The 14,686-nt window shown below is 44.3% G+C and overlaps 1 long non-coding RNA gene across 4 annotated transcripts in view; it reads left to right on the top strand.

Moving 5' to 3' along the window:
- The window catches only part of LOC144155752 (uncharacterized), an 85,215-nt gene that overhangs the window by 58,665 nt on the left and 11,864 nt on the right, over window positions 1-14,686 (top strand). The window contains exon 1 of one of the 4 annotated variants that reach the window (XR_013319625.1): window positions 1,614-1,900. The exons of 2 other annotated variants lie outside the window; for them this stretch is intronic. This is a non-coding gene — a long non-coding RNA (uncharacterized LOC144155752). Of the gene's footprint in view, window positions 1-1,613; window positions 1,901-13,045; window positions 14,014-14,686 lie in introns of those variants that run through there. One more of the 4 variants, XR_013319627.1, reaches the window with a different exon arrangement.

The raw sequence follows: 14,686 nt of genomic DNA, 5'->3' as shown, positions 1-14,686 counted from the left end.
TATATAGCTTCGTTAAAAGAAATTGTTGGGTGAAGGGCCAAGGTGAGAAGGCGCTCGTGTAGTGAGATGGTCGTGCATCTACCAAGTCATTTTTCTTGGTTTTTTTTTTTTTCATGCGGCAGCACGACCTTTTTGTTTTACCCAGTTGTAACATACATATTTTATTTTTGTATGTACGCTGCACAGAAACAGGTTAAAAACGTTAAATGTTTTCTTCATTATCTGAGATCGTGGACCTCCTCGAACTCTCCCCATCTTAGCGAAGTTCACAGAAAGTTCGGAGTGACATTTTCAGCGCTCGTTGTTGACCGATCATTGCCAGACGACCGGGATTTGTTCAGAGGCAACGGCGAGTCATGACGTAGGTCATGAGAATGTGACCGACGTGAAAGTGGCCGGCCTACGATAGGCCCGCGCTTTGTGGGTGCGCCGGCAGTTCAAAACCTCCCTGTGGCAGTGACCAATGCAAGCTATTCCGTGCTTTCATTCCTTTTTACTGAATATTTTGCTCAAATAAATTTGTTGGGGAGAATAAAGAATGTCATGCGAATTTTTGGCAGAGCAATGACTTCGCAATGCAAGCAGAAGCTCTAGTGTAACCCTATACAGTGACGTCACAGCAGACCTTAAGGAAATGTGAGTGCTTGTTTTTGCGAGCCATAATGTCAGGACAAAAAAAAAAAGGGGGGGGGGGGGGGTGCTCTGCACTGGCTGCCTTTACGTTGCCGGCATGCAAGAGTCGCGGCGGTAAGATCCGTACCATCTCCCGGAACCGGGCTTATATTACCTCCACGTTTCACACACAATCCAAATGAGTGAAGTCAGCCAAAAGCACGCATTGCATTTTTTTTTTACAGAAGGGAATACAGCGTACATTATACGTAAATTCGACATGCCATCAGGCTTGGACAAATTTGCCTATATATTTACATATGCGCTCAAATATGAGCTTTTATTCTCATATTTGAGCGCGTTTTATTCTCATATTATTTTATTCTCACAAAAAGTAGTTGGAATTCTGTGTTCTATATACGGGTACGTAGGCAAAAGGGGAAGCAGGGTCTCCACTCCACCGACCGACTCCACTCACCCTTCTTTCGATCTCCCGGACACTTACAATATCGCTGCAGATGCAATGCCCAAAGACGTTGGCGGAGAGAGACCCAAGCGAAAACACAAGCTGTACCAAATTGTCATTAACAATAAACAACTTTTGGTTGAGTTACTGCAAATATAATGCCGGGCAGCTTAGAACTAGTAGCGATGAACAAAAATCTTGCCCTTAATAGCATATTAATTTATAAGCTGCTTGGCATTTTTATTACAAAAAAGTGTAAAACTAGAGTTAAATGCGAACAGTGGAACAGCCGCCGCAAGCGCTGACTCGCCACTACAGGTATATTGTAAATGAGAGCATATTTACCTATAGGCACACAAAAAGGCGCGCGCACACACACGAAATGTGGTGACTTTCGAGGGGTCTGTTGAATAAGGACATGAGCCCTTGCTTGTTCTGCAGATCGAGGTCTCTCGGCCAAATGGTAACCCTCGGAATAAACGCGTGCCATATGATACAAAGAACGAAAAGCCATGCACTACTAAGCGCGACCACATTTTGACTCAAGCATAAGGATATACCGGCGCAGGTGACCCCGAAGGAAGAAGCCGATTGTTCCGCACCCTTTTCCCCCTGCTCTCGAGGCTCTGAACTTCGCGTTTTTTTAACGCGAATTTCGGGCAAATCCTTTTGCTAGTTACTGACACGACACCGCACAAGGCGGTCGTCAACTACTCGGATGAAGTTAACGCATGGGATACGCACTATAACGTGTCGGGAAGACGGAGCAGATAGGCACACAGCCTGGGTCATTCGGTAGTGATGGCGGCCAACTGCTATTGCGTAAGTAACCACCGGAAATGCTCTGGCTATCACGATTCTTGTTTGCCACCAATACTTCGCTGCAAACGCTTCCAATGGCAGGTGAAATGTAGAACTGGCCGTATTGTGCGCACTACGCGTGCTGTTCGTCTTGTACTTGTGATCGTCAAATGCAAGTATCGGTCCCAAACAGGGCTTGTCGGTATCTGCGGCTGGGCAGGAAGAAGACGCTCACTGAAACAAAAATAGCAAAAGTCAATGGCACAAATGGAACCAGTAGCATGGGCACCAAAACTGGAAAGCCAGCATAAAATCCAAAAAAAATTCCGCGAGACTGCTTCGCCAAAATGCACAGAGAAGGCCAATCACTGCGATAAGGCGGTAAAAGAGGCCAATGACGGCACTCAGTATAAGATTTCACCCTGCAATAACACACAAACGCGGAATAGCTGGTTAGCATTCATGGCGGTAACTTGCGCCTATTAAACGGGGGACAAAACGAAAAAAGACAAAGAAAAAGGTCGGCGCTGGTCTTTGTGTATTTATTCGTTTTGTCTCCGTATAGTGCGCGCAAGTTGCCGTGGTGGATTTGAGTCGAAAAATGTGGTCTGCGCTGTAAAACCGCCCAATGCAAGCATGACGATTTGCATTGCGCTATAAATCACCGCACAGATCACGTCTTTGAGTCAGATGATTGGCCGGGCCTCTTTATTTGCACAATTCGTTCCCGGCCCCGGGGGTGCCGTGAGTGGTGACTCATGTGCGTTGTAGAAAAGCACACCTACGGACATTTTTTAGAGTGTAAAGTCACTTTTTTTTTCTTGTCTACTTAGTTGTAGGTAATAACAAAAACCATTCTGGAACGTAATGGGATCTTTTTCACTAAAGTAACAAGCTTCAGTATAAATCAAAATACGGTTTTACACGCAAAAGTACTATGTATGATATAGTGAGCGGCTACGTTTAATTTATCCCGCCTGGATATCTTTCACGTGGGCTCAAATTGCACCCGTGACACGATAGTTTCCGTCTTTCAACTACCATCAGGCAAACCAGAACCACCGCCGACACCATTAATAAAATCCGGCATTTCATGCTGAGTAATGCAATGCGGTAACAAAAACAATGAAGATTCATTGAACCTGATGCATAGAGGCACATGCCTATACGAATTCTCTATAATTCGTAATTTCTTACTGGAAGACATTGCCTCAATGTGCACTCGTTATTTCATAAAAACTTACGTCCTAATACAGTGTGTAAGCAATTGCAGTAAAAGAATAGCAGTGGTCGGATATCTTAAAAGAATTTTTTTTAATGCTAAAGCCTTAAGTGCTCCATTCTGGGAAAAACAGTCGTCTGCGTTGTTGTTTTAGCTGTTGTCCAACCAAGAAAATTGTCGCCGAACTAAATAAAAGACAAACGTGGGATCCGATGGGATTTGAACTTCGGTCTCTACAGCTGCATCCCGGTGCGTTATTACTGAGTTCACTCCGCACTTCTTCCTTTGTTTATTTCTTTGGTGTATACGCTCAAACATAACGACAGTACGAGGACACTACATAGTGAGGCAGATACGAAGATTAGGGCAAGAACAAGTACATCAAAATTTAAACAAACACACACAAGCGTTCAAAAGAGGGAGCCAGTTAGATGGCCCATTGCAACATTTGCAAAAGCACATATGGAAAGTTACACGGGCCGACGAGACGTAATCGTGGCGTTAGAGAAATTATTTCTGAAAAAATTAGGCAAATTTCGTGACTAAGCACAAGCGCGTTTTTAACGCACCTTCATAATCCATCAAAAGTTGGTCGCTGCATACTGAGCATGCCGTCGCGTACGTAATGTACGCAGAAGGAAAGGGATGTTAAGAAATGCCGAACACGCGAACATGTTTCCTTGTGCCATCTGTACAAAAAACGCATACCGGACAGGGCTTTTAGTGCAGCCGAAGCAGCTTAAAAATGTGTCCTGAAAGCAGGATCCTACAACACCAACAGAACAAACAAAAAAACGTTTATTCAACCAAATACAAACCGATGAATTGCAGCAATGGCTACTTGTATTAAATTAAAGAACAGCTCCTGCGGAGTATGAATGCAGTGAAATCATTTTTTGTACAAGATACTTACGAGCTAAATTGACCAAATAGTGTCAACGAGGATCAACGTACAAGAGCCCTTACTGTCCGCCTCATCCCCTCCATCGCTATCGTCCGAATCATGGTCAAGCACCAGTGTGTATAACGTTCTCTTTTAGAAGTACGTCCGCAACTAAATCACAGTTAAGCACAAGTGAACCTCTGCAGTGACATTGAAATGCATTAGGTTTCCTAGTGCTTGGCGGCTTTTCACTATAAAATACGATTTAATCCTGGCTCCACGCCAGACGTTGCACACTCTGAGACAATCCTGTGGTTAAGTTTCACAACTACACATTCAATTGACCAATACACGCACCCAAGAATAAAATTTTGGCGAATGACGATGTCGAGCCCACGATTTAACTCAAACGTTCTCTCTGCGATGTGGCATTACGCAATGCATGCATGACGTTCAGCACTGCGCAGCAGTGATACAGCGCAGCCCATGGTTTTGAGTCAAACGGTATGCACATTTCTGCCATTAGCCGAATTCGCTTTTTTCGCAGCAGGGATTAATCAGTCGAAGGCATTGCGGTGAAGCTGAACCAAGAAACAGGTGAATGCACCCATCGGCTCTCATGATATTCCGTGTGCTCACCCATTCATTCAAAATCAGAAGTAACCCTGAAACTTTAGTAGTTACATTGGCAGTCTGATTTTAGGCTTCCATGCAATACAATTGTCGAAGAGATAATAGGCATTTTTTTTACCTGAACTGGCTGCACTGGTGCAAGCAGTGCAGCATATGTTCATTTTATATTACTAATTGATATTCCTAGTAGCACTTTGCACTGGTCTGCACGACACTGCGCTAATCTGCACCAGTTCAGGTAAAAAAAATGCCTCTACTGCCTTCCTACTAGGTGCTGACAATCTTCAGTACAGATTATGCTGAAAATTGTTTTACTTGTCTCAGCGTAGAAAGCTCGATTTATAATCCGGATATTCTGGAAAAAGCAGGATGAAAGTGATTTATCACTTGACCTTTGCTTGATACAACCGATGCTTCACGAGAAATAAAGTGCCTGTACCAGGCGTATTTACTGTGTGCATCAGCCTGTGTTTTTGCCTTCTAGCTTCAAGTGATGTAAAATTAGTCTTTACTTGTGAACGAAGTGTAAGTAAAAAAAAAAAATCGGTCGGTGCATGCCAATCACGAAATATTCAATAATGCCCCACGTTGTTCACCATTTTCTTAAGGGTATGCAGAGGAGGAAGGAAAGCCGGCTGAGCCAAAAGAATATTGTACACACACCTTTGTACAATTTTGGCGCACGTTGAAGATCCCCAGGTGGTCAAAATAATCCGAAGCCCTCGACTACGCGCGCCTCATCGCCTCTGTAGCGTCTGCGCGTTAAACATCATAATAAATCAATCAATCAATCAAGCAAGCAAGCATCTTTGTGCATTATGAAGAGTTCGTAGAAGGTTTCCAGTCTCTCGCCTTATTTTTTACAACGAAGAATTTAATTTATTTGAGCTCTAAACATGGGCATACACACGATATTCACACGACCGAAAAGGATTAAATCCGTGTTTATAAAGGTATTCTTGCTACTAAATTCATAGTACAATGCCTTATCGTCTGGAATTGTCAGAACATACAAAATAAAGCTAATGGAACAGACTGGAGAGACAAAGGTATGCTGAAAGCACTGGAAAGCGTCCGACGTTGCCGCTCAGCTTTGGCGTATATGCCTAAATACGCTCGGGCTAAGGACATCGTTACAAATCTTAGTTCGAATTCAAGCGACACAGTTTTACTGAACAACACGATAAAGTGCTTAAAGACGACATAAGCACGGAAAATGCTCCTTGCAGGCAGTGACGTTCCGTGTGGGGAATTTTCGGTTTTTCGGGGGATGTTCGGCTGTAATTATGGCCAAAAGGGAAAAAGGAATCTAACAGATGCAGGGAGTTTTAGGAGTCGTGGAGTAAAATGAAAAAAAAAAGTCAGTAAACCGCACATCGCATCATTTATTACTTTGTTTTCTCTTAAAACGTTCCACAATATCACGTTGAATTTATGTTCAAATATCCGCTGTCGTGTTCCCTCAAGCCACAAGCATCCAATACCGCTTCCAAGCCAGTTCATAAAGCAGGAGTACGGTCCCCAGACTATTCCAGCGACCGTAACAGGAGAAAGCATAGAGAAAAGAATACTCCATGAGAAAGCTAGTAAATCGTGAAGCGGCGGCGGTTGTCGCGCTGGAGCCTGTTCGTATGTATTCGTGCGCAATATACAAAAAAGGTATTTCCGATGCGCCTTCGTCCGCGTACTGTCAACAAGACATGGCACCAGCAGCCTCAACGTCGAGCTAAAGTTACCTCAATTACCCAACAATTTCTTGTTCTTTTTCATACGGACAGTTTTAACTTACGGCTTTAAACATGCGAACTAGGCATGCTGTTTAGTACAAAAATTGAAATGCATAGTCAAGTGCTTCTGAGCGGTAAATTTTCTGAACGGCGTCTGCGCCCGGAAGGCTACGAAAAGTAGACATAAGTGGTGTTGGCTAACGCCCAAAATAGAACAAGAATCCACGTAAAGATCTATCAGCCCTACTCCATGCTATCAGCTGAAAAAGAGAATGGAGGGAAATTTGCAGGGAATTCTTGAGAAACCTGCGGGGGAAAATGCTAGAAGTAGGGAATTTCTGAATTAAAAACTGGAATTTTTCTCCCTAATACGGAACATCGCTGTTTGCAGGCTCAGCTAAAAAGACGCTCAAATACTCCTGTTTTTCTCCTTTTGGAGGGCAACCAGTAAAGCGTATTTATTCAAAGAGATAAACAGAATGGCTACAAGTCACCTCAAGCCAGGTAAAATGACTCGCAATGTACTGCCTACAGGGGAGGGGACTTGGGGGAAAGAGCGCCCGGCTATGTGTGCATTCAGCGCGAAACACGCGGACGGTGACCAAGGCTGTGGCGGAGCTCTCTATTACCATTCAAATTGGCTCTTCTGTAAACATACGCTCCGGTTTCTTGATTTACGCCGGAGGGGAGAGAGATGCTTCTTCGATGATAATGAATATGAAGCTTATTGTGAACGGAACACTGGGGTGCAGGCGCCGTATTACACCCTCGCTTCGTCTGGGTAGACCTTCGGCCATACTAAAGGTGCATTTTGAGTCGAGGGCATAAATATGGAGAGTCGCCTCCTTTTGCTCTACCTGGTGTCTTTCTTTCAAACCGGGTGAACTAAATAGAGACACCAGTAACACCTCGAAATAGCCATTTTATTTCATTTAGCTGCGCACAGCCTGTTCATATTTCGTGAAAGAGATTGCAGACGGTAAAGAACATTCTTATATCATTAGTTTGTGCAATGTTAGCACAACTTACTTGCGGTAATTTGCAAATTACCGACAACAGACTAACTTCTACCCACATAAAACCCTTCTATATGCCATGTATTGCTCGCTGTACACCGCCACATGCAAATTCTGCCCCCAACCAGGCACCCCGTGCCCCGTAGTATGGGAGTGCCAGCAATCCTCAACCCTCACCCCTAACCCCAACCTTACCTATGAGCAGTGGGTGGAGCTACTGACCAGTTCCGACCTCTGTTACCAGTGACGATCGGGGGAAAGGGCATGGATGTTCAGCACGGTCCAAGGCATCCCGGCCTAAGGGCGCGTCTCATCGGGCGGGTGCCCTAATGCCTGCACCTCGACTCAGACCAACAAAGTCGATTCATCATCATTATCTTCTTCTTCTTCTTCTTCTTCTTCTTCTTCTTCTTCTTCTTCTTCTTCTTCTGTCCCGTTTGGCTCACCTTTCTACTTTTCTGCTGCGTCCTGTTCCACGCATTCGATAGTTACCGCAGTGGTAACACAAGTGAACAATAGTGAGCATTTGATGCGGCCAAGGTAAACATCAGCGGGGCTCGGGTTACTCATGGGCGAGCACCACGCTTGCACCGTAGCCCGTAACGGGAAACCAATGATCCACTATTGGGTCGGTCGCGACTTGCCTCGCAAATTGGTTTTTGTTATTTTTTTCGTCGCAGGCTCATCAGCCCGCTTACAGTATATACAGCACACAGGAGGCGCTAAAACGCAGTGACCCAGGCCTTTTCTGTCAATTTCTTTCATAGTTAAAATTTGTTTAGTTTTATCCAAATTAAAACTCATTAAGAATATTCTTTTTTCAAGAAGATTGCCATTTTGGCAACCTGTTTACATACCAGGAAGGCATACTTACTATTGAGACGTTTAAATTTACATGGCACCCCTAAAGTGTAATACTCTGCTTCTCTCTATCTCTATCTCCCCCTCCCCCTCTCTCACCACTTAGTTTTACTTCAAGGGCCTCGCACTATACAACCGCTCCTTACTTGACTTGCACTAGTCCTGTGTGGTTTCTTTCTTTTGCCTCATCCTTATTGCGCGTTTAAATAGGCTTGCCTACGCTGGTAATAAGCTCGCCCAAACGAATTTATTGAGTGGCCTTGAATATCAGTGATGTGTACAACATTAATGACCTAAAATTTGTAGTGCTCCTTCACTGCCCGTAGAGGGGACAAATAAATGATTACCAACGATATTATCTACATTCTACAGCCGCCCTTGGTTACCCAAACGGATGAACCGCAAATACCTGTTGCTACTCGCACGCAATTCGTCTTTCAGCATAGAACGCGTTCGCTTAATCGATAATGCTATATTTCCTGGCATGTCACTTCCCTGAAAAGGCACGAACAACGTATTTATCTGGAATGTACGGACGTCGGCTACTCTAGTCGCCAATCTCTCGGCAGCGAGGAATCGTGCTTCAGTTTGGAATACAACTAAAAACTAAAGAGAGCTAAATTCATGGTTGAGATGAAAAATAAATACACAAAAGGGAATACGTAATATAATTACAAAATAAAAAGAAATTAGTGCATTCATACAGAAGTTTTGTGTTGTTGCTCTTGACGCACTGTTTTTGGTTGGGGTGCAACCGGAAAGATACAGTTCAGTCTGGGAAAAGGAAAAGCATAACGTCTGATATACTTTCTCAGCCGCCAAGACATTGTTCCACAAAATGGCCTGCTTTTACGGGCCGCTTCTTCAAATACTTAAAATGCAAGCTTAGATGCCGGAAGTTTCGAAGTTTGTCGCGCCTTCCCTGATGTATGGTTCTGATATCACGCTTTTTGCGTGTGTGCGATAAATGCATCGGGTCGTACAGAAATGCTGTTCAGAAAAGTAATTAAGATCCTTGATTCTCTTTATTAAATTTGGCAGCCTTAAAGAGAGTGCATCAGTCTCGAATGGCATCGAAAGTGCTCAAACGCATCGGTAAGTTAGTATGTAGCAAAATTTATTTATTTGTTTATTTAGCCTCAGGGTCACAGGATCACCCTCGGAGGATCACCCCCAAGGCGTACAACGTGCAACAACCGCTGTTGATGTGCGGCTATGCGATTATGCGATTCCTCAAGGGCGATTTGCCATGGGATGGGTTTTCAAATTGTTGCTTCAACACAGGCTAACTCTGTGGATCGAATGGGAAATTTGTTTGCCTTACAAGATATAAAAGAAGAAATAAACATCAAATAATAAAAGAGAAATGAAGTGTGCCAAGACTGTGCACACCATCGCAAACATAAGTTCATTGCAGGAAAGCATCAGCAGAATTCACACGAGTGAGTTTTCAGCTTCGGCGGCGCATGCGCCCTGACGTCCTTCTCTAAAACGAAAATTACCATTTATATTAGTTGGTTCTTTTGCATTTTCTTCGTCACAAGTGTTGTTGTTTGGTATCATGGTAAAATAAGCGAAATTTATTGTGCTTGTTTTCCTTTTCTTTTCATAATCAACCCCTATTTACGTGTTTCAAGCGACATATGTTACTCACGACCAACTATCGTGATGTTACTTCGTCTCATGCCACGTATACCGGTTGCTGGGACTAAGTCGAGCAGCCATGTACAGCTTTTTGCCCAGGAATTCGTCTTGACCTTTCTAGAAAAAAAAAACAAGCTGAATTAGATTCAAAGATCACGCCGTTCGTACCTCTTTCGAGCCTTGTTCGACGACAAAAGCGGCTGCGTTTGCTCGGAAATAAGTAATGCAGTCTGGCATTCCTTTATTTTCGTGCGGCTTAAATGAGCACGTCGTAGATCGCGGCGTATTTTCTGCATAAAGCCGGCGGAGCACGAAGACAATTTGCAGTAAGTGCCCCCGAGCTCCGAGCCAACTCAGAAAAACCCAACCAGGCTTATGTTGTGCTATCACCATAGAGAATTTGTAGAAGTATCTCAAACTGGCAGCGGAAAAGCTCGATTGCTGCCAGCAAGGTCCCATTGTCGATGGCGGTAATAATCTCCGACTACAACCGCTGGCTGCCACACATGCCGTAGCACTGGGGACTATAGCTCCAGCGTTCATCCGTATAAACTGTTTAGCAGCAGTTATACTAGAAGAAAAACCACTTGGCCAAAGACTAAAGTGACACATTTTACACCGGCTATGGTAAGAAAGCTTCCTGCTTGGTAATGTTTAGTATAGCTAAAATTTGTCTTAACGCGCGTTCAGCGAAGGTTGCGGCATAGACTTCGTTTATTATTTTATTTTTTATTTTGTATTCAGTACATACAGCGAACCATAGATAGCCCAAGAAAAAAGGGCACGTCATTCTATATGACAACAGTAATAACATTTCAACGTCCCTACTTCGTGTCTAATAACATTTACATGCCCCTACTTCGTTGTTGTTTTTCATAAAAACCATCAATCGCGCTTCAGTACTCATGCTTGGTGACGTCAAAAATCTCAGCGCGGAAAAGTGCTTGGAACGGCGATGGCATTTATTTCCCAGATAAGCCATTTTTGGCGCTATGATCGTCATTTTTGTTCCACGATGGTATGTTTGATTTTCCAGCGCTGCAATCTATCGGCCAAGGCCAACTTGTTTTCACGCTTTGGTGTCCGTTATCAGACGCGATGAAAAATATTTCATTAGAAAGTATGGGACTTTAACTTCAATAGGTACATCACATACCTCCCGTTACCTTATGGGCATGATTCGCACTCCGGAAGCAGAACTTGCTTACTGACAAAAGCACGCGTTTTTCATACCTGAGGCCGGGTTCAGACTGTCGCCGCAACTGTCATAATATCTTTAAAGAATGACGTCAGTTTACGTCTCAGCCGACTGAACTTCGTGACACGCCGTTTTTTTACGTCCATAGCTCCCGATACGGCTTTTGCGTCGGTAGTCTGAACATGGCATGAGCTGGGCGGCCCATGCACCGCCTCGCCGGCGGCGAACATACTGTAACGTATATACACCGAGGATGGGCACAATGCGAGGGGCACACACCCCGGCACAGCGTCGAGCGCCTGTGAAGAGGGACTGCCACCTGCAGATTGTAACATGTTAAGGCAAACTACAAATTTTCGCGAATTCAGAGTAAAATTGGGAAATGCGGTCAGCTATACACGATTAAACGACAACGAATTCTGGAGGACCAATGCGTGGACAGTTTTTCTTTTTTTGCGCGCTGTTTTCAGGAGACACTGTGAGTGGAGAAAACAGTAGTTCGTGCAGACAGGTTGAGGCCGGCCGGGAATGAAATAAACGAAGCCTTTGCTAATTTCAAGCTAGTAAGTTCATATATACAGCACACAGAAGGCAAAATTGATAGATCCGTTACGGCGTAGCATGTAAGCTCTTCTTTTCCCTTTTCATCATTATTTCCTTTCATTGGCCACACTACAAGCCACTCATGTAATCACCAGCACCCACCGGAATTTGCGAGAAGGGTGGCCTTTGGTAAGTGCGGATACCAGTTCAATATATCGGATTTTTAAAACTTCCAGAGTTTGATAGAAAAGCACGAACAGTGTTGAAAATTGGGCCAGTTGGTTTGTTATTTCAACAAATTAAAACCAGTTAAATAAAAAACGGGAGCACAAAAACAGAGTAGGCATGCGCACTTTCGAATGCGCCTGGTACAAGTGAGAAGAATTAAGTTTCAGGTCCTCTTTCAGTCCTACCATACAACCATTATTATTTTAGGTAAAAAAGCCAGATTCTCTAGGACACAGAAAAGCATAGCTTTCCCGCATTCCGACTTTAATTTTGTGCGTGTTCCGCCCAGCAAAATGGGGTGGCCGGAGTATACCGACATCTCGGACTCTTGAAAGAAAGGATGAAGGTGCCAACGGTGGCCCCTTCATAACCATTCACAGTAGTCTCATAATGCTAGCGTGATGTCGGCATTTCCGGTGAGTGGAGAACTTGAGGAGGAGGAGCCGACCACTTACCCTCTACAGATATGCTGAACTATCGTCAAAGTGCTTATCTCCGCAAATTGAGGGCCCCATTTTATATCGCTTTACAACCACCAGTGGAGCGTGCGTTGGGCTTACATTTCTTTATTTCCACTCTTAAATCTCGGAAAGACACTGCTGTTCGATATCTCCCTTAAATTCCCCTGTTCAAATTAATGTGTTTTGCTTACTGAATGAATATGAATAACATGGTATGTAGGGTGAAATTATATCTACAGAATGTGCGTGTGCATGCAGGCAAGTGTGTGTGTGTGTGTGTGTGTGTGTGTGTGTGTGTGTGTGTGTGTGTGTGTGTGTGTGTGTGTGTGTGTGTGTGTGTGTGAGTGTGTGTGTGTGTGTGTGTGTGTGTGCGCGTGCGTGCGTGCGGGTGTGTGTGTGTGTGCGTGCGTGCGTCTGTATGGGTGTGTCTGTGTGTGCGCGTGCCTGTTCACCTACGTATTTGCGTGTGCATGTGCGTGTGTGCGTGTTTGTCTGTGTGTGGTGCGCATGGCTGTTTGTTCGTGTGATTGTGTGTGTGTGCGTGCGCGTGCATGTGTGTGTGCGTCTCTGTGTGCCTGTTGGTGCACGTCTGTACGTGCATTGTGCGCATGTCTGTGTGCCTGTTTGTCTGCATGTCTGTGTGTGCCTGTGTGCGTGCGTGGGCGTGCATGTTAGTGCGTATCTGTGTTTTCCCGCCTGTGCTTGCATGTCTGTACATGTTTGTGGGTGCGTGTACGTGTTCGTGTGTTTGCGTGTGCGGCTGTGTGGGTGTGTGTGTCGGCCTCTGTGTGCGCGATCGCGCGTGTGCGTGCGCGAACGCGCGTGTGAGCGACTGTGCGTGTGGGCGCACTTGTGTGTGCATGTCTGTGTGCGTGCGCGTGCCTGTGTGGGCCTGTGTCCGCTTGCCTGTGTATGTGCGTCTGAATGTTTCTGTGTCTGTGTGTGTTTTCGATCATAGGAGTTGCCGACGTTGAGGCTGCGAAAAGTGATTTCTTCATATAATGTCATCTAACAGAATTTTATTCCTTCTGTTGCACAAGTTCTCAAGGGGGAGCTGAAAAAATATGCACGCCAAGCAAAAGCCTGACAAGGTGCTAGTTCGAGTAGCTTACTCACTCAAAAACACTACCTATTTGGGAAGATCCCATGCAGACCGGGATGTGATTAACTTTCAGGTAAGAGAGCAGGGTGGGCGAACAGTCTGTCTAAAAAAAGCATGCTTTGTGAGAGGCAGATGTTGCTGCGAGCGATTAGCGAGTGCGGTTCAAATGCGCTAGGTCAGCTAGGTTATCGATTGCTGATTCTCGAGCCCTCGTTTGCAACCGCATGAGTAAATAGGGGTACATGATCAAGTTTCCTATAAACCGTTTTTAACGGCAATAGGCTTCTTTCTTATCAGCTCAACCGTTACAATCATTTGGTGAGAATCGACCTCACAAACGCAATACTAGTCTTTTTAGATTTAATGTGTGAACGATTGAGGGGGAAAATGCACACATTCTTTGCAGCAACAAAGCGTTCGAAGGTATACAACGTCTTTAAACGTACGCTGAGCAAAATTTGTCGAAGTCTGTCTTGTGGCTGCGTTGAGCAGGATAACTGAAGTAATGATTTTTTTTTTTTCAGTGTATATCGAAAGTCTAGATCCTCAGTTCTTCTGTAATGGTAGGCAGTAGAGAAAACGCGATGATTTGTTTGCGGACGCCACACCAACTACGGTAAGGACGCCACAACTGTGTGCATTGCACTGTTCTATGCTATCTCAGCATTCAAAAGTTTCATTTCCGCTCATTTTACGATTATTAGTCGACTATGTCCACGCAGCAGCTATATAGGTTAAATAATCCAACAATCCGTTTATTTAGCCCTGTTAACCTCCCTGCCTGTTTGTCGTCATAGTTGAAGTCAGAAAATCTCCGGGAAAGATTTTGCGAGAGAAACAGCCGTTTCGAACGCACCTTTCTCGACAAAAATTCGCGTTAATGGCCAAAGAAACACAGAACGCAGCCTTCGTATTTTACACTTTAATGTTATATCTAATGAGACTTTTGGTATTGTTTTATATATGTTGTATTTTCTTTTTATAAGTCCTCTAAGACGGGTAGGTGGTAACATAAAGTAACCGCGCGTGCGAGTACATGTTCCACACAATTTGACGCTTTCCCTTTCCGTTACCTGATAGGTGTCCCTAACTTTTAACTTGATTTCAGTTCCTGTATGCATCAGTTATTTTTATTAATTTATTTTTCCCGAAGTTTAATTAAGGTAAGCTCGATTTCTAAACTGCGTATATTGCCCGCAGTTTCTTTCCAGTTTCTGAGATCGGGACCTTAACATCGTTATACCAACGCGCTTTATTCAAGCCGCGAACGTATTAGATGTTAATGTCTG

This window comes from Haemaphysalis longicornis, unplaced genomic scaffold, assembly GCF_048455015.1.
Source record: "Haemaphysalis longicornis isolate Haplotype H1 unplaced genomic scaffold, Haemaphysalis longicornis Haplotype H1 scaffold_1, whole genome shotgun sequence".
Classification (NCBI taxonomy): Eukaryota; Metazoa; Arthropoda; class Arachnida; order Ixodida; family Ixodidae; genus Haemaphysalis; species Haemaphysalis longicornis.
This window is presented reverse-complemented; position numbering and strand designations above follow the sequence as displayed.